General features: G+C 38.0%; 1 long non-coding RNA gene across 1 annotated transcript in view; it reads right to left on the bottom strand.

Annotated features, from left to right (window-relative positions):
* Window positions 1-20,138, bottom strand: part of LOC121033793 (uncharacterized) — a 237,092-nt gene that overhangs the window by 116,794 nt on the left and 100,160 nt on the right. The window lies entirely within an intron of this gene.

Raw genomic sequence — 20,138 nt, 5'->3', positions numbered from 1 at the left:
TTTCCCTTCCCTTATGTTCATCTGTTTTGTCTCTTAACGTCCTCATATGAGTGAAGTCATGTGATACTTGTCTTCCTCTGACTATTTCACTTAGCATAATCCCCTCCAGTTCCATCCACATAGTTGCAAATGGCAAGATTTCATTCTTTTTGAGTGGCAAGTAATACTCCCTTGTGTATATATATATATATATATATACATATATATATATATATATATATATACCACATCTTCTTTATCCAGTCATCCATGGATGGACATTTGGGCTCTTTCCTTACTTCGGCTATTGTTGATAGTGCTGCTATAAACACTGGGGTGCGCGTGTCCCTTTGAAACAGCATACCTGTATCCCTTGGATAAATGCCTAGTAGTGCAATTGCTGGGTCGTAGGGTAGTTCTATTAGTTTTTTGAGGAACCTCCATGCTGTTTCCCAGAGTGGCTGCACCAGTTTGCATTCCCACCAGCAGGGCAAAAGAGATCCTCTTTCTCCGCATCCTCGCCAACATCTGCTGTTGCCTGAATTGTTAATGTTAGCCATTCTGACAGGTGCATGCAAACTTCTAAGTATTGCAAAGGTTAAAGAAATGGATAAGACATTTCCAATCCTTAATAAGATAAGAGCATAATGGAGGGAAATATTGCACAATTATAATGAAAGATAGAAAATGACTATAAGAGAGGTAAACGTTTTACAAAGCTATCAGACCACATGAAGTACATGCAGGAACATGTACTGGGAACATGTAGCTGTCTGGGAACTTACAAAACTGAAGGTTCATTTTGGTACTTTTCTCCAAGTTAATACCTTGTCGGTATTAGAAAGATGAGATAAGGAAGTCTGTAAAATAAAGATCAACTTAGGAACTGTCAGTAAGTAAAGTAACCTGCCACTTCCCTGAGCAGAACTGAGTGTATGAAAGTAGAAATAGAGATACAAGAAAGGATGTAGAATCTACCTAGGGATTCCCCTTATGGAAGACCTCCGTTTCCCAATATTAGAGGTGAGAAAGTGGGTTTGATTATAAATAAAAACCTTTGGGGATTTATTAAAAGGGAATAATAGGGGCTTTTTATAGGAAGGTGTGTACTTGTCCTTGAAGAAGAAGTTGTTAATGAGGGCATTAATGTGCAAGGAACAATTCTAATACGGGTACGGATCATGAAAAGGCCGGTCTGAATTTTCAATCAAAAATAAGGTAGGCATACGGTATTATGTGTGTGGCATAGGCCTGGAGTTTTAAGCCATGAGAAGATGATGGAGAATTTTCAAACGCAGGAAATTTTTATTTCATTTAGTGGCTCAATAATATTCTATTTTAATGAGGATACTTAAAAGTTGTGTTTTTTTTTTTGACGTGTGGTTTTCGAAGCTTTGGTTGCAATCCATAGGATTGATTGGAGAAGGGTATGTGAGAAAAGGAAGAGACCATCATGAGGCTCTTGTAATGATACAGTGAGAGAGACAGTGAGGTCTTTCATGATGGTCATGAAGATGGGAGTGGGAAGGAGGAGCTGCCAATATTGATTCTGGTTTGATAGGAAGGCAGGGAAAAAATGACTCACTGCACTTTAGCTTAGAGACTTGGGAGAATGTAGGTTTCACCAGTAAAAAACAGAAAAAACAATTAATATAAACTATTTGGAAGAAATGAAGATGGTAGAGAAAGACGTTAACTATGTCTTAAGGGCAAGACAGATCCAGAGATGAAGATATCCATCAGTTAGAACTACAGAACAGTAGGACAAAACAGGAGCACAGGGAGTATGGCCTAATAGTTACTGGCACATAATTAATCGTCAGATTTGACGGTTTTCAAACCTGCTTGAGAGCCTTTAACCTACATTGATCCCGATCTCATCCCACACCAATTAAATCTGAATCACTGGGAGTACAGTAGGGAGTTAGGAATCACTGTTTTTTGTTGTTTGTTTTTCCTAAACATATATTGCAATATTTATTATCTATTTTTTTTTCACTAGTTGACTTGTTTGGGGGGATGGGGGTAAGATTTCTAACCCATGGGAAAGTTAGAATAGTACATGAATACATATGAAGCAATACTAGTAAAAATGCAAGCTTTTTCCTAGAGTCTGTGGTCCTCACCTTTATTTATTTATTTATTTTTTAATTTTAAATGTTTTTTTGTTTATATATTTATTTAATGTTTATTTTTGAGAGAGACAGAGTGACAGTGGGGGAGGGGCCGACAGAGAAGGAGACACAGAATGCGAAGCAGGCTCTGACAGCTCACAGCCTGACGTGGGGCTCAAACTCACCAGCAGTGAGATCATGACCTGAGCCGAAGTTGGACACTCAATTGAGCCACCCAGGCCCCACTGTGGTCCTCGGCTTTAAAACACAGCACCCTAGGGGCGCCTGGGTGGCGCAGTTGGTTAAGCGTCCGACTTCAGCCAGGTCACGATCTCGCGGTCCGTGGGTTCGAGCCCCGCGTCGGGCTCTGGGCTGATGGCTCAGAGCCTGGAGCCTGTTTCCGATTCTGTGTCTCCCTCTCTCTCTGCCCCTCCCCCGTTCATGCTGTGTCTCTCTCTGTCCCAAAAATAAATAAATGTTGAAAAAAAATTTAAAAAAAAAAAAAAATAAAACACAGCACCCTAACACTCTGCAATAGACTTAACCTTTCCGCATCTTTTGTGGAATTCTTACTGCTGCTGCTTTCCTAGGCACCAAAATCTCTGGCTAGGGAAGGTTGTTGTTTTACCAGGCCCGGTGATCATTCTCACTGTTCCATTAATGCTCTTCTTGGCACCCTTGGTGCTCCTATGCTCATGCTGTCCAAGTTAGAGGGCAACTATTGACTAATCCTAATAGCTTTCTCCCATTTGTGTTATATCTTATAAGATAGGACTCAAGCCTAAGAAGTTTGTGATCCCGGTGTTTTACCGAATTGGAAGAAACTTCTCTCTCAGATCTAATTTCCCCCCCTGTCGACCGAGAGATCAACTAGAGAGATAACCTCCATTTGAGAGCCAGAGTCAACTGCATCCCTGCCTTGCTCCCTCTATTTCGAAGATTACAGTTTTCTCACTGGGTAAAATTAACATGTCTATTCTTTCACCTGAAGTTCTCCTGGCTGAACAACTAGATCCATATCTTTGGCCTCACATATTTGGTGCATATTGGGTGGGCTGAACGATTTTTATTTCAGGGCTTTTATTATTGATTCTAAGTCTTACTAATAAAATTGTGTAAAGAATAGCGGAGTCAGAGCATATGCATATTTAACTTTCTCCACTTCAACTTGTCTCTACTATTCCATTTAATGTACATATGGCCCAGTGTGTAGAGAAAAGGCCACAGAAAGGTGATTTTCTTTGGTCTCTGTTCTCCTGCAGACCCTTATGGTATGATTATATCTCCGAGCTGAGATGCCTCTTGTGGTTGAAAGCCTTTTTCTCTGCTTTATGGACAACTTAAGGAATTTTTAAGATAAATTTTTACCCTACCGGATTTTGGCCTTACATGTTGATCTCAGAGTTTAACTGTATCTAAAAAAAAAAAAAAAAAAAAAAAAAAAATGATTTGCTTTGGCTCCGTGCCTATTTGCCCTCACATATATTACCTGCCCTTTTCCTGCTCTACAGAATCACAAATGGGCTGATCTCTGCTGGCTGCATTTCCCCGTCTCCTGGACCGGCTCTTTTCCATTGGGGTTTGGCTATTGGGAGGTTCTGTCAAAGATTACAAGGGAGGTGGGAAGCAGATGTTACAGTGCTACTGCCCTCTGACGTTGCTTCAGATGGCAGAGACGCAGGTGTCCTGTCTCTGAGTTGGGCTCCAGATCCTCCTAATTCAGATTCTTCTCATTTTCCTGGGCCCCTGGATTCCAGTAATACCTCCTGATCTCTCTGCCACTTCAGCCAAGCTTAGGTAGCAGTTCTGACTCGTTTACCTCTGGATTGCCCCGCTCCTCCATGATTTGATTCTCAGCCTCTTCTGTCACCTTTGTAACCATTTTACTACATTAAATTCTCTCTGCTTACGACTCTGCATGGTTTTATTTTCCCGATTATCCCTTGACTGACAAACTTCCTGTTATTAGCAGTTATTCCCAGTGTCAGGCTTTTCAAGGCGGGTTTGCAGGGTTGGATTCCTTCTCTGTTTGAGTGTGAATATAACAATGACTTCCTTGCAGGTGGGAAAATAGGATACTACTAATACCTGGCATGCAGTGACTTAAATTACTTAAGTGAGCCCGTGATTTCCTGGAAGTAAATGCCAGTCAAAGGCAAGGCTCTGGGAAAACAAGTAGCAACTGTTACTATCATACCATTACAGCAGTAATGATTTCAAGCGCTGTCCTTTGGAATGGCTGCCTTTGACAGCTTTGATGAACTTCCAGAAAGAAAATTACAGACTGAGAGCTTTGAGTTCTTTTTTCATGTCAAGGTTAGAAAACCGAAGAGATGTTATGGAAACCTTAAAATTATATCTAATCTTCTGTAGCAGCAGAAAAGACATGACAGAAGATCAGGCCCCAAATCCAATGGTAAACTCTGTAGAATTATAAACTGGAATATACAAACTTGAAATGTGTCTTCTTTTTGTAACTTTTTTTACATGTGTATTTATTTTTGAGACCGAGAGGCAGAGCATGAGTGGGGGAGGGGCGGGGAGAGAGAGAGAGAGAGAGAGAGAGAGAGAGAGAGACAGAATCCGAAGCGGGCTCCAGGCTCTGAGCTGTCAGCACAGAGCCAGACGCAGGGCTCGAACCCACGAACTGCGAGATCATGACCTGAGCCGAAGTCAGACGCTCACCCGACTGAGCCCCCGGGCGCCCGCAACATGGCTTGTATTTAAGTTGGACATGTTCAGCAGCAGCACATCATAAAATGGAACTGGCATATAAAGTTGGCTTGAACGGATCCTGATGGCACAGGTAAACAGCATGAAAAGGTGACTCACTTGCATGACACCTACTTCTGCTGCATTGCTGTTCCTCTATTAATCCAACACCATAGTCTCATGTGGGCTTTCTGTGATCAGTCGATGGAGGAAGAAATTGTTAGTCTCAGTTTACACAGAATTCGTACAACACACTGGAGTCACCCGTACACGAACTGCTGCCACATTGCAGTTTCAGTCCGGGGTGATCCTGGAGGATGGTCAACCCTCTCGTAGCTAAGACTTTAGACCGCCTGTTGGGTTGTTCATTACCTTTTGTGGAATGAGAGAGATGGCTTGAGGTGATGTTGCATATTCCTTCATGACAATGATTAATATTTATCCTCACTGACCGGGGACTTGCAAAGAGCAACATTGGAAGATTGATAGCAAGCAGGTCCAGAAGAGTTACGTGAACAAACTGCCAGATAGGCATGTAGGTCCCATGTGTGTCCACCCAAGGGCGTCTACCGCAGAGGAGGATCTCACTGATCATGTAGGCAAGGTGTTCCACCACGGGACTAACAGCCTACTCTTGTATCCATCCTGAGTCCATTTGCTTGCTGTTGTTGTTGTTTTTTAAATGATAAAAATATGGTCATATCAACAGGGATGTAGGCTATGTATGATCTCAGCCACATGGACTTTTCCTCATCAGCGTTGACCTCCTTATTGTCTCCGGTAAGTGTCCAATCTCTGAACTACAGATGCCAATAGTGAATGTTCAATATAGCATCATTCTCTAGAGGTATTGGTTGGTCCATGAGTTGCAGGTGGATGACATTATACCTCTTCCATTGTGAAAGTAATTTTTTCCTCTCTGATATAGTCATCTGTTCCTTTTTTTCCCATAATGTCCTTGAGGTCCTGAGATCCTGATTTCAATCCTTTTGGATAACACTTAGAAGTGAGATTGCTGAATTAAACATTGACCCTTGATATCAATTTGCCTTCCATACCCACCCTGCTTCTGTCAGTACTGACCTTTATGGACTTAGAGATTTCCCTACACATCATGATGTTATCTCACATAACACTGCTTCTTACCAAAGAAGATATTTTGTGGCAAGGGAAATGCAATGGTGGGCTCACACCCAGGGACTTCTCTGACCTAATCACAAACCTCATCACTCAGAAGCAGCAGGCCTGAAAGAAAGGTGGATAGCCTACCAAAGACATTTATGATATTTGACAGAAGACCAGGAGAAGTTGAGATGCTCTCTTACAGCATGTAGTATATGCCTTGAATCAGACACAGTTATGTGATGCTATTTCTCTCATAGCCAGCATTCACAGGTCGTGAATCCAAGAAGTAGAAGTTAGAAGGGTCTCCCTCACTATTACACATAATAACTCATCACACAGACATCTTTCTTTCAGTTCATGCAACCTTGTCCAAGTGTCTGCTATGGGACATAGCAATAGGCCCATTAAACTGGAAGTTAAAACTACCACCTGATTCTTTTCAGAGGCAGGACTGAAAGAGGTGACAGTAAACGCAGTGAAACGATGATAGTATTTGTAGGGGTGAGTGTTTCAAGTTATGAAAAAAAGGGGTTTCTTCTAAAAATAAGAGCAGAAAATAGTACATTTGGACTTGAAAGATTCCCTAGACCTCATTTCTTTCCTGGATGCCAATAAGGACCACTCCAATAAAGACAAAACATTAAGGATTCAGACCCTTCTGGAATTAAGGTTTGGGACTCTTTTTGATATAAAGAATCCTACGCGACTGATCTGAGAGCAAGGTGACATGGAATGAGTAATGGGAAGAAGTAATAAATATTGATAAATATCAATGATACCCTCATAATCACTTCCAGGACTGAGGACTCTAGCACCTGCACACAGACACACACACTGTTAGGCAGCTAGAAGTAATTACCCCAACTAATACAACAAGGGAGAACAGTGAGCATATCCTAACACAAAGTCTGTAAGAAACTGTCCTCAGAGACATATCAGGTTCAGTCAAGAAAGGAAATGGAAAGAGCACATGAGGAAAAGTTAAACTGAAAGGCAATGATGTAGAAAATAAGACCATGCAGTTTGAATATGGCAGACTGAGGTTGAGTATCAGTTCCACCATTTACTAAGTGTACCATGGGCAAGCTACTTTATAAAGTTCAGTTTCCTCATCTCCAATCTTAATAATAAGACCTACCTCATGAAATTTTTATACAAATGAACTATAGCTAAATAAACAATAGAAATGATATTGGGGAAATAATAACTAGTGCCTGTAGGTATTATGGCAGGTAGATTGCGGAGAGGAAAAAAAAAAAAAAAGATAATACAGAAGAAAATGTGTCAGGTGGGCAGTATTGATTAAGGCTGTGAGTCCCAATGAGAAATAACTAAGATGGGAAGAACGTCTGTTGGATAAAAGGGAATGCTGGGGAGGGAGTAATTTTTTATAGAAGAGTATTGGAGCAATATACACAGTCGAGATTATATTCAAAGTATCATTTCGTCAGTGTGGAAGACTGTAGAATTGTCTCATGCTGGGAAATTTGGTGATTTCTTCATAATTTCAAACCATGAGATGAGGCCAATGACGGGGCAAGTGAGCACTGTTGACTGATATGTTTCCATAGCAGATTGTGTTTATATTGCATAGGCCTTCAGCTTCATCCCTAATCAATGAAAGCATAACAAAAGGCCAACCAACCAGCCAGTAAACCAAAAAGTCATTGAGGCACAAAACATCTAATACACAAGAGAAAATGAGAATTTGGTTCACGTGAATCTTGTCAATAGTTAATTGATTCTGCACATTTAAATATGGAAATAGAGATACTTACGTTAGTATTTAGAAACATTAGTATTAGAAATATTATATTCTGTATTAAAGCTGTATATCCTTTCCTCTCTACCTCCTAACAATGTAGCAACATTCTATCTACATTAATAAAATTAATTAGGGGCTTCCATTGTTCATGTTTTTTTGCAAACTCCACATGCTCTCAGAATGATTAAGAAGGCCATCTTCAGGGTGAGTGGCAGTCTCCTTTGGCCACATAAGCTGAAGCCCTCTCCCTTCCCTCCCTCTTCTTCCTCTTTCCCAGTGTGCCTTTTGCTTTCTCTTTGATTGCAGGAGTCATTTTCTCCATTCTGTCCTCTTCTGGGTATGCAAACGTAAATGCTGAATTACTCCAACTTAGGTAACCCTTAGGATAATTTTTTAAGCAGCAGGAAACAGGGCTATCTGGCTGCGCAGATAATGATATCAGCTGCTTCCTTCCAAAACAACAGGTGCTTTGGCATAAAAATGTATATCATCATACTGAGATGATGACATCAGTTCATACTTCAGCTTAATTATAAACTACCTCCATTAATCCTCAAATAATTAAACATTTTGTGTGTGCTGCAAGGTGAAATGTAAAGTTAAAGGTGCCTGGCTGTTTATTACAGGGTTTTGAAAATGTATTTTCTCCACAATGCCTTTCTTTGTACACCAGTGGAATAAAATTCAAAGTGTATTTCAAATATCAAATTTTGCTTCTATCAGAGAAACGTAAGACATAAAATCATTAGTGAGATATAATTTTTCCATATGTTTGTATGAACTTAGAACCACCACAAGAAATGCTAATAGCTATGCAGCCTATACATGATTGGGAATTAATAGCAAAATAATTCTAATTAAAATATTAAATATTTTAAGCTCCCTTATTAATATTTCAATTTTATATTTTTAATAACGTACGCCAAAAACTTGCATTTACATTTCACTAAAAACAAATATTAAACCTAGTAGGGTCTGATGTCTACAGTGAAAATTGGGTACATCAGATGTTTTTGGTAAAAATGAAACAGTTACTTATGAAGTAATATTTGACTCATTGATTATATTTTTAATATTTAGAAATTTTAGTGAAAAATTTTTGTTATATTATTATACCATCAAACCCAAAACAGAATTACATAACTTAAAACATGTCTCGATTCGGTATAGAAATACAACAAATAAGATTACTGTCTTCTTCTTTAACTTTAAAACATAGAACTGGACTTCTTGAAAACAGTTGTTACCTTCAGAAGCCAGATGTGTTTCTAAGCAAATTACTTATATGGAATATATCCAAGGACATACCATTTAAGACTCAATAAATTATGCATTTGTCATTTGTTATTGGGTAAGAGTTAAGCTGACATCTTTGACATGCATACAAGTGTCCCAGCACTTAGTAATTACATTAACAATTTAGCAGAGGTGATTTTCTGGGGGAATGAGAGAACAGTGGTTTATAAAATTGTGTTTTATCACAGAAGCAGGCATTTCTACAGATTTTAATTATTCACTACACATCCATTAAAAAGTCCACCTTTCTTAGGTTATATTACAATTGATATAAATTCTGTGGAGTTCCCAGGAGTGCATCATTATCCGTTTATCATGAGGACGGCATAACAGCTGTACCAAGTTGTTCTTAAAAGGAGAATTTTTTCCCCATTTTTTAAAATGTAACCAGTTAACAAGACTTTTTCTCTTGGTAGGCACATAATGATAAATTCATACAAGAAGAGTTTTATTTTTTACAAGTAAAAGTCAGACTGGAAATTTTCAGTGGATTTAGCTGGAACATTTGGGTGGCCATATGGAGCGCTCCGTGGCGCCACGGGACCACGCAGCTATGAAATCTGATCACTATCTCCCCAGTGACAGCTGGGCCTTTACACCATCAGAAAATTTTCAGACTTCTAATTTGTCATAACTACCTCCTGTGGAAAGGAAATATGTTATGTAGCCAGATACAAAAATTCTTAGTACCCTGCACTATAAATGGTTAATTCCTTAACTGCATTTTGTGATTCACTGATGCAACTCATATACCAAAAACATATGGAGTCTTGTTCAGTTGGGGTTGGCCAATTGCTCTGCCCATTCAAAAAGCCATTTCCACGGGATTGTATCCAGAGAAAGGTTCTGTCACAGAGCTTAGCATTTTAAGTACATTTAACTTTTAGTTGCTCTCGAAAAGTCAGTGATGTCACTGAGAGGTTTCATCTTAGTTCCACTGGTCCATATTGGTCTATTTAAATCTAATGACTCTTCATTTGAGTAGTTGAATGTTATGCTACAGCTCCTAGTCCTTGCTTCTTTCTACATCGTGGGGCCAAAACTGTTCTCCTGCTGTGATGCTTTCAATCTACCAGCAGCTCACGAGCTTATTAAGTATTCCTCCAGCTACCCAAAGAGATAGAGCTGTGTTTTGCTACTCTCCCTTTCTGACCACTTAACCTGAGTTTCCACTTGGGAATTGCCCCCATAACCATCCCCATCATGGGAAGAACTCCTAGGATATAATTTGTATTTTTCCTCAACTCAACTGTCATGAAAGATGCAATTTTAAGTGACTCCACCTTCGACTTCTGCTGACCAAATCCTTTCACTTAGTAGCTTTTAATGTCTCAGTTTATTATTAATTAAAAAAAACCCGTTGTACTTGACTTTCTAAATGGAAGCTCTACACAGTCTCTAATTCAATGTAATGAAGAGAGCCTTTGTGGTGGTCTTTTCTTCCTCCTCTTGTTTATCCATTTTACTGACATTAGCTCTGCAGGGATTAGGAGAGTACTTTTGAATTCATCACTAGGTGCTCCATATCTTTTGCAACTTAAAAATCCAAACTTTATCTATGGTAATTTTATAGCACAGTTTATATAATAATAATAGCTAATATCTACTTAGCTCTTACTATGTGTCTGGCACTAGTGTAAACACTTCAAATAAACAGACTCATTTATACCCTATAACATGCCTGTGAAATTGACATAGTTGTTGTCATTCTCATTTTAGAGATGCGGAAGCCCCAGGTCCAATTTGACCAATGGCACACAACTTATTAGTGTCAGATTCACGATTTGAAGCCAGGCCGTCAGGATTGAGAGCCAGTGTTGTTAATCACTATATACCATGATACATGTCAAACTAGGAATGTGGGGAATCGCCCTGACACTGAAACAAATAGAAAACAAACATGTACAGATTCTATTAGTTCTGCTACTTTGAACTAATTCTGTAATACTAACAATGGCACCCACTCTGGGACTCTTCCCTCATTTTTAAGATAACAAGATGAGGTTAGTGTTGGTGTTGTTTTTTGCTGTTTTGGGTGGTGGTGGTGGTGGTTTGTTTGGTTGCAGTAATAAAATGCCAAGCTACAGGTTCTTTATGGGTGATGAGAGATCACAGCTCTTCATAGAGGTCTTGGTTATGTCACAGACACCATTTCAATGCCATTTTCTTTAATTGCCACATTGCTGGTACTATTATTCTATATACGGGTTTTCAATCTAGCCAACACAATGTTTTCTATTACTTATTACTCAGTACTCTATTCTTCAGTACTTTTTCTTTATGCTCTATATGAAAATCAATTCCAAGAAAAATCTTGCTTTTAATTCCATGTATCTACTATCCTCACATCCCAAACGTCCTTCTGATTTATCCAGGCCAATCCTCTTTCTCTGACCTAAACCAAGTTTTTGTCATGCCAATCATTACATCCTATAATATGCATTAGCCATTCTTTTTTCCCTTATTCAAATGGACATTGCATTTACTCAAGAAGTGCTAACTCAGGGTTGAATGGAGTCCCTCAAGCACTACAGCTTGCCTTTCATCACTGCCTTTAAATCGCATTTCAAATATCCCATATAATTTCCCCATTTACAGAAAATACCCAGCTTTGCAGCTTTACTTAATCTTTCCAGAATGTCTGCTTTTGACTATGGTCTTTCCACAGATTTACAACATACCTTCACTGCAATACTTAAACTAGCATTTGACTGAATAACTAGGGACAGTAGACTAGCCAAGTGGACACATGAGAAAGACCATCACAGTCCACCCCTTGTCGAACCATCTATCTCTCTGGAACACATTTTAAATCTTATTTAATCTCCAAATAAAAGCAACAACAAAGTCATATTTCTACTGAACATAATACAACTATTTTGGGTACAATGGAAACCAAACTAACCATTTTCTTTAAGAGGATGAAAAGTTTTTGGGTGATGTTCACTCTCTTTCTTTAATATCCTGTAGCTTCAATACTGTGATATAAAGTCAACTATTGTTATGTTATGTATTGTGAATACATTTTATATTATATGATAAAGGTATAACAAGGAATAAAAAGATTGGTTATTATATATATATACAAATATTCATTACAAAATAAGGAAGAAAAACAATGATTATAATCTTTGTTTCTATAGTGATCACATGGTCAAAGGTAGCATGTTTAATTACCTTCTTCCATTACCCATTCCATATTTCCTTTTCCCACAGCTTTCATTTGGTGGCATTCCCTTAAACTTTCCTTCTTGAAGGGTTTGAAACTTTAGTGGTCCTTCCTGAATTGGGTCATCATAGTTTTTCATTAACTGTAATCACAGGATATGGTGATACTATAAGATGCTATAATGAATCTCCTATATTCCAGACATACTCTTCCTTAACTCCACTGTGTAGTAGCAAACCAATTTATTTTGCACACTAGACAGCACAGTAGCCACCTCTTTGTCACCATACTTTAGAAGTGTGAGGAGCCCAAATTGGCTGACAGTCTCAATTCTCAGTTCAATGGAATCATTGTTACGTCTTCTGGTAGAAGCAATTTTCCCTTTGGAATTAAGACCTTTAGGCCAGTAGAGTATACAGTTGGGCGGATAGGAAGCAAACATTTTTGCCAGTGGATCACTATGGATAATAGTAAGTGGTGCCCTTCTCCCTCTATCCTGAGAGTGAACCCTACCTATATGATAAAGAGCCTCATATATTGGATGCCTAATTAAGAGCATATATAGCATCTGGAGCTTTTCCAAGACCCCAAGGCATTACCATCTACCTGGCACTGTAAGTGAGTTTTCAAAAAGCCATTCAGCACCTGATAGTGGCTGTAACCAGGCCAACAATGGTGAGCATAAGTTTATGTTACTGAGCCATGCATAATCTCCATCCCTGCAACCATAGCCACATTGTTCACAAAACTATTCAACAATTAGAAGAATGGCTGGGGAAAGAGACTCATTTCAGAGCCATCCTTAGCAACTGTTTAATAGAATCCTCCTTTGTTGAGGTTATCCACTTGTGGGCATACACACGGGACATAAATATCTCATATCTTCATATTCTTTGCTCAAAGAGTCTACTCACATACCTCTCGCCCAGAGGTTACCAACTTTTGAATTGTGTTCCTACCCAACTACCTGATTATTCAGCCAAATCAAACTACTGACCAAGAGCCATAAGTCAGTATTGACTCTCACCACATTTAAACAACACAACTTTATTATCTTACAGTTCTCTAGGTCAAAGGTCCAACACCGTCTCAACAGGATAAAATAATGATTTTAAAGCAGAACTGCATTTTTCCCTGTACTCTTTGGGTAGGATCTATTTCCTTGCCTTTTTCAAGTTCTACAAGGTTGCTTGCATTCTTTAACTTACAGACCCCTTTTTCTGTCTTCAAAGCTAGCAAATGTGAGTTGAATCCTTCTCACATCTCTCACATGACATCACTCTGACCTCTTCCATAGTCATATCTCCCTGTGTCTCTCTTCTTCCTATCTTTTCTACTTTTAAGGACTCATGTGATTATATTGGGCCCACCCAGATAATCCAAAATAATCTATTCATCTCCAGGTTTTTCATTTAATTACATCTACAAAGTCCACTTTGCCACATAAGGTATCATATTTATAGTTTCCACAGATTAGGATGTGAACATATTTGGAAAGCTGTTGTTTCACCTTTCACAGTTTATCTTTTGCACCCTAGAGATTCAAATCCATCCTACATATAAAATATATTCATCCTATCCAATGTCCACAATATCTCAACCCATTATAATATCAACTCAAAGTCCAAAATCTCATATAAATGTCATCAGCATAAAAGTCCCAAACCAATAGCATTGAAATAATCTAAATTAAGTATGAGTATAATGCATGTTGGTATAAATGTATTTGGTATAAAATTCCTATTTGTGGACCTTTGAACCTAAAAACAAGTTCTGCTCCCAAAATGTGACAGTGGGATGGGCATGGGATAACAGTTATGGACATTCCTTCTCATAATGGGAGAAAAGAAAAGAAAAAAAAGAGTCACTGAGCAGTAAATTTCAAAATTCAGCGAGGCACACCCTCTTAGGTTTCAAGGCCTGGGGAGTACTTCCATCCTCTGGACTCCAGGCTCTACATTCTTGAGCTTGAAGCTCCACCCTCTTGCCTTGAGGTTCCACATTGTGAGCCATCCTTCCTATTTTATAAATGACAGCATATGTTTACTGCTGAGTGATTTTATCAGCCTGTTTCCTTCCTGGAAATTTTGGGGTATCAAAAGCCTTCTTTTATTTTGTCTTTTCTCCATGCCTTTCAGTCCAAACTAGCAGTATTTCTCCTGGCATAACATTCTCAAGAACTTTAGGGGTTTCCTGTATATGTCCTAGAGATTCACTCCAGTAGATAAGAATCTACTTCCTGGATCTTTCCTAGATAATCTCATCTCTGTTTTTGGCTTCTGCCTCATTGACTGAGGGAATGTATGAGTCATATATCTCATGTGCTCTCGTCAAAGTACATTTGTGTTACTAAATAATCTGACTTTTTAAAATCTTCCTGAGGTATTAGCTAAAAGTGGTATAGCCAGACTCTTGATGGTTTTCATTGGAGTCTGCTTTTCTTATGGGGAATATCTTAACTGCAGAGTCTTTTGCGTTTCTGGATAAACTGATATTTTCCCAAACCATCAAGTCCTAGTTTCTCTGTGTTTACCAACTCTTTCTCAATTTATTTCTTTCCTTTTGCATAAGCTGCAATAAAAACCATGCCACAAATTCAACACTTTGCTTGGAGGTTTCCTGCACTAAATGTTGAATTCCATTGCTTCCAAATTCCCCTTTCTACATAAATTCAGAATATAATTCTGCTAAGGTTTCTGCACTACATAGCAAGAATGTCCCCTTTCTTTAGTTTCTAATATCATATTTCTTATATCCTCCTTAGCCCTCACCACCCACTTTTAACAACCATATATCTACTAAAAGTTTGTTCATCATAATTTAGGTATTTGCTAAGGTAATTTAGGTTTTGTCTTTTATGGTCCTCATTTGCTTTGGAGTCCCTAATAGTAGAGTTATTCACACATATTTCCGCTAATAGTATGTTCAGAGCAATCTACTTTAAAAACAAAACAAAACAAAACTGTGTTTCTCAAAATTCTAGCTTCTTCTTGTTGCCCACTTTTATTTTAAGGTATTTATTACAGCAGTATCATACTTCCAGGTACCAAAATCTGTGTCAATCAAGGTTCATCCTGCAAGATAGAACCAAGAGGAGAAAATTCTAAGAGATTTATTACCAGAAATTGGCTTATGTGATTTGGGGGGCTAGATAAGCAAGTCTGAAACTTCAGTGCAGGCCATCAGGAAGGACAGGCTAGAACTCTTAGGCACAGCTGTATGTCATCTATATGTGGAATTTCTTTTTCAGAGAAACCTCAGCTCTGATTTTAAGACCTTTTGACTAATTGAATCAAGCTCACCCATATTATTTAGAATAATCTTAAAGTTAATTGTCTATTATCTTTAATCACATTTATAAAATACCTGCATTGTCAGCACAGAGCCTGACATGGGGCTCAATCTCAAGAACCATGGTACTATGACCTGAGCAGATATCAAGAGTCAGCTGTTTAACTGACTGAGCCACCCAGGTGCCCCATAACTTTCCTTGTTTTAATCCTTGCTCAGGAACTTACTAACTCAAGCACCAAGGAACTTAATAAAAAATTCTAGCAACAATTTTCAAACATTTAAAAAGTAATAGTAACCTCTATCTGACATAGAATAGGGATGAATGCTATAAATTATTGATTACAGTATCAGGTGTGTCGTAGATTTTTAATAAAGAATAATTTTTGATCTCTATGCTTCTCAAAAGTAAAAATCAGAGCCTGTGAAACTTTTTGTGGCTGCTTCCAGAAGAAGAAATTTAGTTACTGACATTTAATTAGAACCTACAGTATAATATTGCAATTATTTGCTTACCTCTGTCTCTCTGATCAATCTGCAAAGAGGTAGAGCTCCTAAGACATTTGTCATCTTTGTTCCTCCTCTTTCTGGTCTACCTTTAGTAAGTATGAATTCTAATGGCTGGGGACTATGTTTCTTATACTTCTTCTTTAGTGTTACTATTAAAACATCATGTTCATAGCAATAATAGCGCAGTATTTTTCACGATGACAATGATGATGATTTGCTACAGGGTGACAAATATGATTTGAGTGCAACATATTTGCCAGGCACTGGGAATACAAATCAACAGGGAAAGTGACTACAAATAGATCAGGGTCTAAGGGTGAGACAAATATTAAACACGTAAACTAACACGTGAGTAGTTAAAACAATAAAAAAAAATTAACAGCTCTGGCGTATCTGTTATGTTCTCAGCACAGTTTTAAGCACTTTAAACTATATTAACCCAATAAAGAAAATGTATGAGGTACTATGTTTAAAGAAAGATGAGTGGAGGCACAAAAACTTCAGACGACATGAAGAAGAGCACAAATTCTACTAACTTATTCAGAGTAATGATTTTTAGCCTCTGTTGTAAAATTCCATTAAAGGGTAGCTTATGGTTCAAACAGAAACAGCCATATTATTGTATAGTTTCTAAACATTAAACAAAGTTGAACCTGTCCAACCTCTTCTCTGAACCCTTAGAGAGGAACAAAATGACAGAAAAAAATTTTGAAGCAAAAGATATTTATGGAAAACGGCTTATTGGCAGTATAACTAAAGTTTAACCTCAGTGCTTTTGTTGAACATGGCAACCGAGTGCAGAGTCTTGCTGCCACGTTGGAACCTGGTACGATATGGGATAAATCAAGTAAACCCTATGTACAGTGATTCAAATGAGATCCATTTACTGGTGTATGTTTCCTGGCTTCTGCCACTGCCAAGGCTTTATGTTCAATGAACTCAGCCAGTCCAAAAAGTCATGTGATGCTACTGCATGGTGCCAAACGGAGGGGAGAGTTGCTGGGGAGCCTAGGAGGAGGGAAAGCTCATACAAATGAGCTTTCTGGCAAGATATAATCCCCTTTGGAAGGACCCCTACCTTTCAAAGAGCATACTGCATTTTGCTAGGAACAAATCTCAACTGTGTCCCTTTACAGAAATCCCAGGAAGCTTTACCATCACTGATAATAGCTCGAATGGTGGCAAAAAGTCTACTGTGAATGCCTACTATCTCTGCAATGAGACGATCACTTATTCTCGAAACATCTTTTCTTGCTATTTTTCTCTTCAAATGAAAACTTTCCAAATTCTCTATGTTGCAACTGCTGACTATTCCTATAATTTTTCTCTCACCTCAAAGTTAGAATTCATGAAGAGTGTAAAAAAGAACATAAAAGAATAAGAGTGATAACAATAGGCAGATAAAATAAAGACTTTTTGTAATGGGATTTAAGTTTATTTTAGGATGTATACTTCTTTTTGTCTCTTGCATGTAGATGATTTGTTCTCTTGATTTTAATCCCAGGCACTGAGGGGCATTTTATTTACCTTGTACCTTCCCCAAAAAATGAACAGAAGAGTCTCTTATCTTCTTATTCCAACTTTCCCAGAATAGATATATTTTTTCTACCATTTTTATTACTCTATTACTTTGGCATGTTATTATGTATTGATGTACTTGGTTTCTTGAAAGCATGAGAATATGGTTGCTACAGACACTGTTCAATATGTCTTTCATTTATTTGGTAAAAGAGAATAAGAGTTGAGATTTAGTAAAGTAGACTTTGTAATGACAAAACTGTTCATAGTTTATTCTTGAAACATGAGCATTGAATCCTTTGTGTAATTTTTATAAATGGTTGTGATTTGATTTAATTTTCTTATTAAAATATTTTTGGGGGGCACCTGGGTGGCTCAGTCGGTTGAGCGTCCAGCTTCGGCTCAGGTCATGATCTCGCAGTCTGTGAGTTCGAGACCCGTGTTGGGCTCTGTGCTGACAGCTCACAGCCTGGAGCCTGTTTCAGATTCTGTGTCTCCCTCTCTCCCTGCTCCTCCCCCGCTCGTGCTCTGTCTCTCTTTCTCTCTCAAAAATAAATAAAACATTAAAAAAAATTTTTTGGGAATTATAAAGATATGAAGGCCACATAGTAAAAATGCCAATATCTCTAGAATAATAATGTTTAGATTTTACTATCTAAAAATTAATGTTTAAATCTTAAGCTCACACAAACATAATGTAAAAGTTATTAAATGGCTCATTTTATGTTCAAATATGGAAATGCAGCCTAGAACTGTTCTCTGTGTGTGTTACAGGGGGTGGTATAGTTTTCTCTTTCATATTGTTTAGAGACATTGTGTTCACCCAAGGGAAAAAAAAAGACAAAATCTATAGATACTAAGATCGGTTGTATAAAAATTCATCTCTAAAATCAATACTCCTTGATATTTTATACTATTGCAAGGAGAATTTATAAAAGTTTATAAACCATTTATTAGAAACATCATTTTTCAAAAAAAAAAATGTAGTTCCTGTGTGCTTCTTTGCTGTTCTATATTCATCTCTCTTCCCTTCTTTGTTGTCACCATCCCATAATCAACATTTGACAAAAGAGTGGCAAGGCTTTCTAGGATCTATCTATGGAAGTTTTAATTAAAATTCCTCAACTAATATCTTTAGTAGTTTTTAAAGTTAAGGAGAAAGTGGTTCAACCTAGTTGAGTGTAATTATCTTACCAACATATTAAGAACAAAGACCCAAGTGAGATTCACACCAGCTTTCTAAGCAATTCCCCCTTTGATTCCCGAGTGAAGAAATGGATTGAATCTGTGAGGGAGATTTTCTTTCCCCGATTCACTCTCTCCCCCACACTACCCTCCTGCAGGGGTCTGTGTCCATCCCACACTTAAATTACTATCACTTTCCTCCTTCTTTGTATATAAACCATTGTTTGAGGGATCCTGAAAACACTATGTTCATATAGAAAAATGTTTCTTCAGTGTTTTGTATTTATCCGCGATTGTTGAAATTCATGGGGTGCTCTTTCTTACTGTTGTTAGTTAGCCTTTGCTGTTAAACAACAATGTTTGTACTGTTTTATCGATGACTTCTTGATATTGGTTTGAATAAATGTGCTTACTAGGAACAAATAATTATTCTATCCTCCAGCTTTATTACCCTACCACTTTATATTTTGAAAATGCAAGATTCTTGTTCCCTTTACTTAAACAGCCTGCTCTGTATTTTACTAACCATATCTTCTTATCGTCCTTGAGGTGATGCCCAGACACCAAAACACAACTTCTAACCATAACTTGACAAGATTTTCATGTAATTATAATGTTCACACTTTTCCTTTGTTTTATTCTTTGAAAAAGCAAATTAATTTTAACCTTTATTAATTAGCTTTTGGCCAAGGTTAGGTAGAGAAATGCAGAATGTATGTACATAGAAGATTGAGCACATAAACATCTACTGCTCTTCTTAAAGGCAGTTAGTACACAAGGATCTCTGAAGTCTTGAGGCACCTCAGTTCCTACATGAAACTGGTCATTAAGTCTTATTATCTCTCCCCCTAAGAGGCACCTCATCCATTTTCACTACTGCCCTCAACTCAGTATAAGTCTCCAGTATTCATCACCTAGCCTCCAAATTGCCCTCACTTCCCTTGCTTGGCTCCCTTTACAATCCTTTCTGCACATACATTCTAGAAGAAAAGTTAGACCATGTCATACATGAGCATAGAATCCATCAGTAAGTAGCTGCACCACATTTTTAATTTCAGACATAAAGCCTCTGATAATTTTGCTGTGGATTTCTTATCTCTCTGATTTAATCTCCTACCAGGTTCTTCTGTGTTCTTGGCACTCAGTGGCCACCTGACTACCCCTAGGAAACACTAAGCATAGAGCATCCCTAGGGTTTCTTCATGATCATCTTTCTGCTTGGCCCCACCTTAGCCAGATGAGCCCATGACTATCTCCTCATCATCATTCAGAAATCACTTCATTTCTGCATCCCAGAGAAATGTAAATGACTCATTCTAAAGTAGGCACCCTTCCCCTCAATCCAATTGCTCTCTATGCTGAACAGCATCACCCAGTTTTGTTGCCTTTATAGCTTCTATCACCAGATCTTTCTTTATCCATTTACATATATTGCCTGTCTCCTCCTTTAGAATATAAGCTCTATGAGAGTACA

The sequence above is a fragment of the Herpailurus yagouaroundi genome, unplaced genomic scaffold, assembly GCF_014898765.1.
Source record: "Herpailurus yagouaroundi ecotype Mexico unplaced genomic scaffold, PumYag 159, whole genome shotgun sequence".
Taxonomy (NCBI): domain Eukaryota; kingdom Metazoa; phylum Chordata; class Mammalia; order Carnivora; family Felidae; genus Herpailurus; species Herpailurus yagouaroundi.
This window is presented reverse-complemented; position numbering and strand designations above follow the sequence as displayed.